We start from the raw sequence: 10318 nt of genomic DNA on the forward strand, positions 1-10318 counted from the left end.
GTGGGTAGCTGGTGGGTGTCAGCCGACCCTGCGCCCTAGCTATCCCGGTGCTGGTCAGACCGGAAGAGCCCTTCATATTCTTCTTGAACAGATCTGCTCTCTTCCTGAAGCCTTTCTGTTTCATCAAGTTGTATTCCACTCCTGTATGCTTCCTATGAAAGGACTTCTACAATAGACCCATCGTTACCATTGTTTCCCTCTATCACTAAGCATTAATTTCCTATTCATGTGAATATCTTTAAATTGTTTTTCAGTTGGTGTGTGTGAGTATGTGCATATGTGTACATACCTGTGCACAAGTCAGAAAAGAGAACTGGAGTTTCAGATACCTGTAAGCTCCTGACAGGTAAGCTAGCAACCAATCCTGAGTATCCTGTGAGACCAGCAAGCACTCAAGTGCTCATCCATCTTTTTTATGCTTTGTGATTTTGATCCTGTCAAGATATTATGGCAATTATTTTATAATATATTCAATCCAAGGTCCAACTTAAGCAATGCATGCCACTTTTTAAAGAAATCAGCATCAGGCTGAAGAGATGGGTTAGCACATAAGAGCACTAGCTACTCTATTATAGGACCTGGAGTCAGGTCCCAGCACCCACATGGTAATTCACAACTGTCTGTGACTCCAGTCCCAGGGATGTGATGCCTTCTTCCGGCCTCCTTGGATATTGCATAGGCTACACAGACACACATATAAGCAAAACATCCATACAGAAGTAAAAATTCTACATAATTAAAAACAGAGCATCACAACCACCTTTGACTTCTTCTGTGCTCACAAACATAATAGGAAATGTCTTGAATTTTAGTGCCTCATCAGAGTCCAGTGCTGACAGAGCTCAGACTTTTTCTGCTACTGGCCAGTTTCTACTGTCTCTATCCTGCTTCCATCTATCCACCTTAAAAGGACAGATAATCTAGAAATTTCAAGTTCCTATTTCTCCCACTGAGTCACTAATAAAAGATGATCTTCCTCATTATAATGCTTTTTTTTAGTTGCTTGTATATTTTATGAAGAGATTTTATCCAAAACATTTCAGCAAGATCTAGAGACACAAAAGTTAGGTAGAGGAAGTTTGTCCAATTCACACTTACTTAGCTTGATCAAGGACACAGAGAAAAACAAACACCTTTGAGGTCTTCTGTTTAATTCTCAGTCTTGTTTTAGATATCTAGAGGCTTTTTTTTTTTTTTGGACCACTTTTCCTATCTATGATAATGCACTCTCCTCTCAGGCATTTAATATTTAATATAGCTCTTTTTACTCAGAGTCCAACTGCTCTGTGCATGAACTGGCACCTTGGAGTTAGGAAGCTGAGGGGTTTATTTCATGCCTGCTCTGACCTTTACCCTGGCTGCCATGCTGATAGCAATGACTATAGATGCTCTAAGACAAACTCACTACAGATTTTATCTTCCTCCCTATTGTCATCAGCCACAAAGGGGAGGAGCAGGAATGGCTGGGTAAAGCCAGTCAGAACCTTGATGAATTCAAGTGGAAAAAGAGACATGTTCTTGAGAGACTTCTCCAGAGGGAATAGGAACCACACTGTCCTGCAGCTCAACACCTATGTAGTTCTGTTTCAGTGTCATGGTGTGCTATATTCCATTCTTCTGACCAACACAAAGGGGTTTTAGAGGTTTTCAAACTCAAGAATATAATAAGATTTTTAACAAATTTAACTTGTTCTACACAGAAAACCACAAAGTTTATGTTTATTGGGCAAAATGATGGCAACAACCTTTATGCTTTCAAACAAAACCTCTGCCTAAGACTTCATCAGGATTGGTATGAAAATCATTTCATCTAGAGGTAAAACCTATGTACAAATAACTAATATTTATGGGTTTGTCCCTCAAGTAACTTGTTTAGATGCTTGAGACTGCTGAGAAGTACTGACCTTTCTGCCTTTATGCTTTCTGGAGAATGGCCAAGACCTCAGAAACAGGTCAGTTCTGTCATAAGAAGCATTAATCAAAAAGCCACTGTCATCCACCAATGGTCCATGTAAGTGATAAAAACTTTTAGCACTAAGACCACGTGTCCTTGTTATATCAAATCTTTATCTTGAAATCTATGTATAATCTTTGCAAGGTCCTTAGGCCTTGCAAAGATTACATGCCACAATACAGGGGAATGCCAGGGCCAGGAAGGGGGAGTGGGTGGGTTGGGGAGCAGGGCTGGGGGGGAGGAGTATAAAGGACTTTCGGGATAGCATTTGAATTGTAAATGAAGAAAATATCTATTAAAAATAGTTTAAAAAACGAACAAAAAAAAAGAAATCTATGTTTATAAGTCTTTTTTTTTCTACTGTTGGCGCAATGAAGGCTTAAGAATTCCTTTAAACTTAAGAAAAGTTGCTGACTTACACTTGAGAGACTACATTGATGTGCACAGTGAACTTTTCTCTAAAAAAAAAATCTTAAAATTATTCTTCATTTCTGTGCGTTTAATGACATACATGGCCAGCATACCTTTCTTATTTTTCAATATCTCAAAGCACCTGCCTAGTTCCCCTGAGTAACTGCCTTTGCCTCTGAGGTCCAGCACCTTTACTGGGTTCTTTCAATATTTAGATTCACTCTGTCTTTTTATCTCAAAAAAGTTAATATGTAAAAATTGGCTTAATTTCACCAGTTTGTGAGTTTTGTTGTACCATTAATTCCATATATGATGGACCTATTTTATTTACTTCTTGAGATGTAGAATCTTCCAGGGTGCTATAAAAAGGAAAGGGGTAAAATAATGCTACCTAACAATGTACCTTTTATCAAGAAATGTAGCAAGGTGCTGGTCTTTACCAGCCTCATATATATCCTGTTAAGAAATAAAGAGTTTTAGGGCACATGTAATTTATTCTATCATGAAACAGAGCAGTAAGTGAGCTTACTGCTCACTTACACAGCTACCTCTTCCACAGTGTAGTACTTACTGTTAAACAGCATCTACATGAGCTAGCTTCCCAAACACAGAGGAAGAAAGACTGCAGGAACAGTACCTTATGGTATCTAGGCAACACATTGTGTAGCTCTGTGCCCTATTTATTTCTATTAGAATTAGAATTCAGGCATGTGATGGTTGTCATGGTGGCATACATTAACACATTTGAGTTATAAAATCAAGTGGACTTTTACTGAAAGATGTTTGGTTTGTAAGATTAATTTACAAATGAAGACTAGCCTTGCTAATCAGATTAAATAAAAGGCATTTTCTGTAAACCAACGATCTACATTTATAGGTACAAGGAAGTAACACACACGTACTACTTTAAAAATTCTCTAAAAACTATTAGGAAATATATATTTAAATCAATAATATTCCTTATCACCTCTTCTATGCTTAATATTGGATTATATATAGGATGCCTCTTATATAGAAAGTAATAAGATGAAGTGTGTCATTTTATGAATCTTAGCTAAGCCTTTCTGAGGCTTCTGCAGATGGCAAATACCTTGGCAAGTTGAATGACTTTAGCAAGCAAGTTGAGTGCTTTTCACAGGGCAATTGACCTTTCAGTAAGGAATCCTTAAGCCTTTCCATTTCCTCCATACAAGTCAGCAGCATAAGAAATGCTCACAACAGTGCACTACATGTGAAGCTGTGCTCAGGGCCCAGACCTTGTGTGGCTCTGGAACCTGTGCTTACTCACTCCTCTCAGGCTGCCTTTTTGCTTCTGTGATCCTTCCATTGTGTTCTTATTTGTTTTGGCAACTGTGTTTCTGATTCCCTGTCTTTCCTGAGTTGTGCTTAATTTATAATTTCTTGTGATCCGATTAAATTTAACTGTGTCTAAACTAAATTATAATTTTAAGATTCCCAGGTACGTATAGAAAATACCACCTCATTCTCTTTCATATGGACATTTTGCCATCAGCAATGCAAACTATCCATCCTTTCTCCCACTGATTTATACTAAACTGTTTTACTTATAAACCAAGTCTCCACATAGAAATGAGTCTACTTATCAATTCTCTTTCTTTTTTAAACTGGTAATTTTTTTTATATTCTTATACCATAGATAGTTTCAACTACTTTGGTTTTATATTAAGTCATGATACAAAGGTAGAAAAACAGATCTTTGATACAGGGTGCAAGCCCTATAGGGATACATTCACAATTTTTGGAGGTTATCTCTTTCCTAAGGTCAAATTATAATGTCAAAATTAAATTAAATCATTAAAATAAAAACTAAAAACATAATAGCATTTTATTCTACTAAGATATTAATAGTGAGGACAAAATCTCCCCAAACTGGTTAGGAATTTAATTTTAAGAGCATTGAAAATAATTAACATTTTCATTATTTCAATATTTCATTTTCATTAAAGGAAAGTAAGTCTTCCTTTTCTACATTTTATTTGTTAAGAAGGTCTCACATAAGCCAGGCTGACCTTGAATTTGCTATGTAAGTGAGAATGACCTTGAACTCCTGATCCTTCTACTTGCACCTCCCAGCTGCTGGGATCACAGGGCTGGAACACCTAGCGTGGTTTATGTAGTATGAAGACTAAACCCAAGGCTTTGTGTATGCTAAGCATGAACTCTGGCCACTGAGCTATATCTTCATCCCCTTTTTAATCCGTTTACTTAAGGGTTTCCTTTACATTCAACGAAAGTTTGTACCTTTTCAAAGAAAAGTTCTATTTTTTCATTTAAGTCAATTATATTGTGCTGCTATGTAATGTGTATACTTTAAAATTATACCTTTTAGCACTTTCCTTGCTCCCAATCTCTAGTTTTGCCTTCTACAGTTTTAGTTACCTAAAGTTGACCATGAAATAAAAATGTTAAATGAGTATTTTCCAAAACTAAGCACATCTTAAGTTTTCAATTGTATACTCTGGCACTGTACATCAGGATGGATTTTCCCCTGCACAGCATATGCACACTGCAAATCTTGCCTGGCTGCTGGCCAGACACACCCTTCTCAACCGATCCACTGCTTAGGATCACAGATGCAAGTAACCCTGATTTACACAATCCTGGCCCCCAAAACCTAGGAATATAGTAATGCTGGGATTTGAAGATGCTGAAGCTGCAAAATGCTCTTTTTGAGTGAAAAAGTAAAAGTTCCTCACTTAGAAACAACAACTGCACATTAAAAATGCAGGTGTATAAAGCAAGCACAGATTCTCAAAAGGAAATTGTGCTCTTGGTCTTCTCTTTTACCCTCATGTCTCTCTGTCTCGTTTCTCTCTGTCTCTGTCTCTGTCTCTCTCTCTCTCTGTCTCTATCTCTCTCTCTCTCCCCCCATCCCTCCGTCCCTCCCTCTCAGCTCAGGTCTGCTGGCCATGTTCAGTCCACTACTTGGCCTCCTTGCTCTGGAATCTTCCAGATGCCTCTGGCTAGTCTCTCCCTCATACTTACAATAAAGCCTTCTCTTTAAGCATTAAAAAAAAAAATGAAAAGAAAAGAAAGAAAATTGTGCCAGCTTTGCTTCTGCACCTAAGAACTGGAAACTGCAAAAGATGAGCTACAGTGTTTGAGTGCTCAGCTAAGAAGAGAGCAGCTGTGTAGGAATAAGACACACATGAGGTAGTCCAGGTGAGATGCACCAGAAAGACTGAGCCTCATGAAGATTCAAGCAGGGATCACATTGAAGGAGTGATACTAAAGCACTGAGAGTAAGGGACAGCATCTAGATTCAGGGACAAGTGTGGAAATTTCTGTGGGAAGCCACTCAAGAAGTGCAGCACATTTGTGGCAGTTTAAGCAGCTGATTCTAAGTCAATAAGACAGGAGCCAAAGCAGGCGCTTAGCTGGGACAAATGCAGACTACTGATGGAAGAAGCAGCACATAACATAGTCATAAGACTGCATGGACACAGGACACAGGACATGGAGGACAGAGGAGCCCTAGAACCATGTGGTAATGCTGTGGTACAGAGCAAGATCAGACATCATGTGCAGAGCAAAGAACCAAGACTTGCAAAAGCACAAACAAAAATGATACTGTGTCAAGGAGGGGCCATATTCACATTTTTGTTATTAATTTTTATCATTAAGAATTTGTTTTACTATACCTAACTTATCATTAAACTTTTTCATTGGCACATAAAGTAAAAACATGGTTATTCCTGAGTTCAGCACTATCTGCAGCTTCAGACTGACATCTACTGGAAGATGAAACGTACTCCCCACCAATAGGATCCACTGTCATTCTCTCACTGCCAGAAACCTGGCCGAGGCCACCTGATTCAAGAAACCAAATTTAACTCCACCAGTAATAAGTCATGTTGATATACTTTACCTCTGATCTGCAGTAATATAACCCTGAGAAAACATTAGACAAATTCCAGTTGAGGCCCATTCTATAGAACACATGAACACTTAAAAAATCTCAAGTCTCCAAAGCACAGGAAAAAGAGAAACTGCACACAACAGAACAAACTGAAGAGATGAACACTAGATACAATGTGAGACTCTGAAATAGAAATAAGTACTGTACTTACTGTAGAAAAATGGAAGCAATCAGAGGTAGTCTCACGAACAGCTGCATTCTACTCATGTTGTAGTTTTGCTCTGTTGCCACTGGTCTGCAAAGTGCAGCTGGTGTCCTACTACTGGCTGGCTTTTTAATAAAAAACCCTGCCAAATTTACCAGCTCATGCTAATAATGTACTTATGGAATTCTAAAAGGTTTTTTTTATTGTTGTTGTTTATTTTATCATAGGCAATTTATATCATATGCTCATAATGGCATTTATTTTTCTCCTCATTTCTTGTGATGGCTATGCTTGGCTGTCAACCTGACTATATCTGGAATGAACTACAATCCAGAAATGGAGGGCATTCCTGTGATCCAAATCCTGAGGCTGGAAAACACACATCTTTAATCCAGGTTCTTCTTCACCTGCTTGCACTTACCTGCCAACACATCTGTTGGAGCCTACCTCATCAGGAGAAGACCAGCTGAAACACCCAGCCTCATGGGGCTGAGCATCTCTAGATTCTTACTTCCATTCACAGCTGGCCACTGTTGAGCTAGTTGAACTGCAGCCTGTAAGTCATTCCAATAAATTCCATATATGTGTGTGAATTATATATATTCTACATGTTCTGTGACTCTAGAGAACCTGACTAATACATTGGTACATCTTTTCTTTTAGTCTCTTTCCCTCATCTTTACTTGATTTTTCTGGACAGATCCTTTGGTAGAAGACTGAATAAAAATAAAAATTAGACATATTTTTATTTCTTTCTTTATACCCACAACTCATTTTAATTTCATCAGGGAATATGGATAAATAAGGCCTTTTGAGTCTGAATATTTCTACCATAGAGATGGCAATACTATTTTTTTGAGTTTTAAATACTGAAATGTTAATCTAGAAACTATCAAATAGATAATACAGAGGGAAAGTAGTTACACTAAGATGAAGAGTACAATATGGTATTACTACTAAAGTAGAATAAAAACTATATTATCCTACCCATATGTCTCTTTTCCCTGGCATAGTGTTAAAGCTGTTACTAAAAAGTGGCTATACAACTAGACACTGCATTATAATTTCTCTTCAGTACCAGATGCAGCTCTGTGAATGGTTCTTCCACAAAAATACTTCAGTGAAGTATCTGGATGTCAATCTCTAAGTAGAGATTTTTTCAGGCACAGAGGAGGTCTTTCTTGTTTTCCTTCAGTGCTGGAAAGACCAAAGGCCCATTGTCAAAGGCCACCATTAACTAGGAATGCCTCTAATAAAGTTTTACTAGCAGTAAATGAATGTAGTAAATCTGAATTGTGTTTAAACTCTTGTACATTTTGGAGGCTATTTATTACAGCAACTACTGATACCAAAACTCAAAATGCAAAAAAACCCCAAACAAGCAAACAAGCAAAACAACAACACCCCCAATATCTGAATTAGGGTTTTTCTGCTGTGAAGGGATACCATGACCAAGGCAACTCTTATAAGGACATTTAATTGGGGCTGGCTTACAGGTTCAGAGGTTCAGTCCATTATCATCAAGTTGGAAACATGGCAACATCCAGGCTGGCATGGTGCAGGAGGAGCTGAGAGTTCTACATCTTCGTCTGAAGGCTGCTAGGAGAATACTGACTTCCAGGCATCTAGGATGAGTGTCTTAAAATCCACACCCACAGTGACACAACTACTACAACAAGACCACACCTTCAAATAATGCCACTCCCTGGGCCAAGCAAAATCAAACCATGACAGTATCTTTCAAGAGCTTCAGATATGGATGAATGAATGGAAACTGCTCAAATAGCCAAAGATGGGCAGAGTGAAGAAGGCTGTGATGTGTATGTCACAGAGCATGTTTTCAAACACTACCTGCCATGGTGACACTGTGAAAAGGTGCTGTCAAAATCCTTTGAAAGTAGAGCTCAGCACAATAAAGCACACATCCCCTAATGTCCACATAAGCATGATCTTAGAAAACAATAGGCAGGAAGAACCTTCTAGAAGGCAGAACTGAGTCCCAGAGAACAACAAAGGAGTTCTTTTTAGAGGACAGAACTGGAGTCTGATCAAGGATGTTTCATCATGCTTCCTGCCATCTATGCTCTGTGTACTATCTGGTTCTAATGCCCAAAGCCCCTCAACTTCAAGAGATTAAACACAAACTTGTAATTTGACAACAGGTCCTGCATATAAAACAACTCTGGAGAAAATAAACCTGAAGTGATCTTCTACAGCAATCACTAAACTGACAGCCAGGAGGGCCTGCTTCTTTTCGGCCTCATCACTGGCTGCAAAAACACAGATAATTGAGGCTTCTTAGGATTTCAGCTCCTTCATTTATAAGAAGACTAAGAGGGATATTTGTAGTTCTAAATTCTAATTTAAAATCATTGATATCACAGAACCAAGAGAAAACTATAAAATAACCTATAAAATGTCAGAACCTGGGAACCTTCATTAGAGCAACTGGTTGGTCTGGGTTCTCAGCAAATCCAACTCAGCACAATTAAAAAAAAATGACAAGAAAACATCCTGTCAGTCTGAAATAACTTTTCGGCACTGTTTCTGTGTCCCTATAGTATAGTAAGACATGAACTCTTTGCAATCCCTGAAAGATGTCTGCCTTCTACCTCATGAAGCTGAGTCATGATCCCTAAGAGGGAACCAGTTAACAACAGCGCACTTCACAATCTCCAGACTTCTGTAGCCCTAACAGACCAGTTACACCAACAAGTCCGAAAACTTAGAATGTTATTTGAATTTTAAATATGAAAGAATCACATTACATAGTCAAAAATCACATTAATTGAATCCTAATAGTATTAAGTAACTGAAATTTGAGGAAAAACTATTAATTTCAATCTTCTTTAATCTTTAGAAGAAAGTAACTTTTTTAAGCCTTATCAGCAGTAAAATTTAAGAAGAAAAAAAAAAGCCAATATTTTATGAAGTCGTGTTGTTAACGTAATTATTTAGCTTTATACACATATGGGTCAAAACATATTTTTAGTTTCATTTTATTTTCTATGGTACTGTGGGTGGACCACACTTAGGTGATGGGAACCCTCCAGGCTTCACTCAGAATGAATGGAAACCTCGGGAAGGAAGGTGGGGGGACCCTCCAGAATGCACCAGAGACCTGGGAGGTGAGAGACTCTCAAAACTCAAAGGGAGAAACCTTAGATGAAATGCCCAACAGTGGAGAAGGGGAACTTACAATGTCAACCTCCAGTAGAAAGACAGGGCATCAAGTGGAGAGAAAACTCTGACCCAGAATTGTCCCTGTCTAAAAGAACTTCAGGGACAAAAATGGAGAAGAGACTGAGGGAAAGGAGGTGTCCAGCCCATCTCAAAGGGATCCAGCTCAAAGGAAGGCTCCAGGGCCTGGCACTATTACTGATGTTATGTTCTACTTACAGACAGGAGCCTGGCATGGATGTCCTCTGTGAGGCCCAACAAGCAGCTGACCGAGACAGATGCAGATACTTACACCCAACCACTGGACAGAAGCTGGTGACCACTGTGGTTGAACTAGGGAAAGGGTTGAAGCCGACCCCACAGGAAGACAGGCAGTCTCAACTAACCTGGACCCCTGAGATCTCTCAGACACTGAGTCACCAACCATGCAGCATACACCAGCTGATAGGAGGCCCCTGACACATATACAGCAGAGGACTGCCTGCTCTGGCCTCAGTAAGAGAAGTTGCATCTAACCCTCAAGAGACATTGAGGCCCCAGGACCTGGGGAGGCCTGGTGGGGTGAGGGTAGGGATGAGTCTCTTTGAGACTGGGGGAGGAGGAATGGGATGAGGAACTGTCAGAGGACAGACTGGGAAGGGGATAATGACTGGACTGTGTGTGTTTGTGTGTGAGAGAGAGATGGGGG

At 39.1% G+C, this 10318-nt stretch overlaps 1 protein-coding gene across 8 annotated transcripts in view; it reads right to left on the reverse strand.

Annotated features, from left to right (window-relative positions):
- The window catches only part of Znf438 (zinc finger protein 438), a 116321-nt gene that overhangs the window by 53340 nt on the left and 52663 nt on the right, over positions 1-10318 (reverse strand). Inside the window, exons 1-2 of one of the 8 annotated variants that reach the window (XM_021151114.2) lie at positions 2937-3037; positions 290-434 (exon numbers count right to left, since the gene is read on the reverse strand). The exons of 6 other annotated variants lie outside the window; for them this stretch is intronic. The gene's annotated coding sequence lies outside the window, so the exon portion shown is untranslated. Of the gene's footprint in view, positions 1-289; positions 435-2936; positions 3038-10318 lie in introns of those variants that run through there. One more of the 8 variants, XM_021151118.2, reaches the window with a different exon arrangement.

Source organism: Mus caroli, chromosome 18 (genome assembly GCF_900094665.2).
Source record: "Mus caroli chromosome 18, CAROLI_EIJ_v1.1, whole genome shotgun sequence".
NCBI classification, from domain to species: Eukaryota; Metazoa; Chordata; class Mammalia; order Rodentia; family Muridae; genus Mus; species Mus caroli.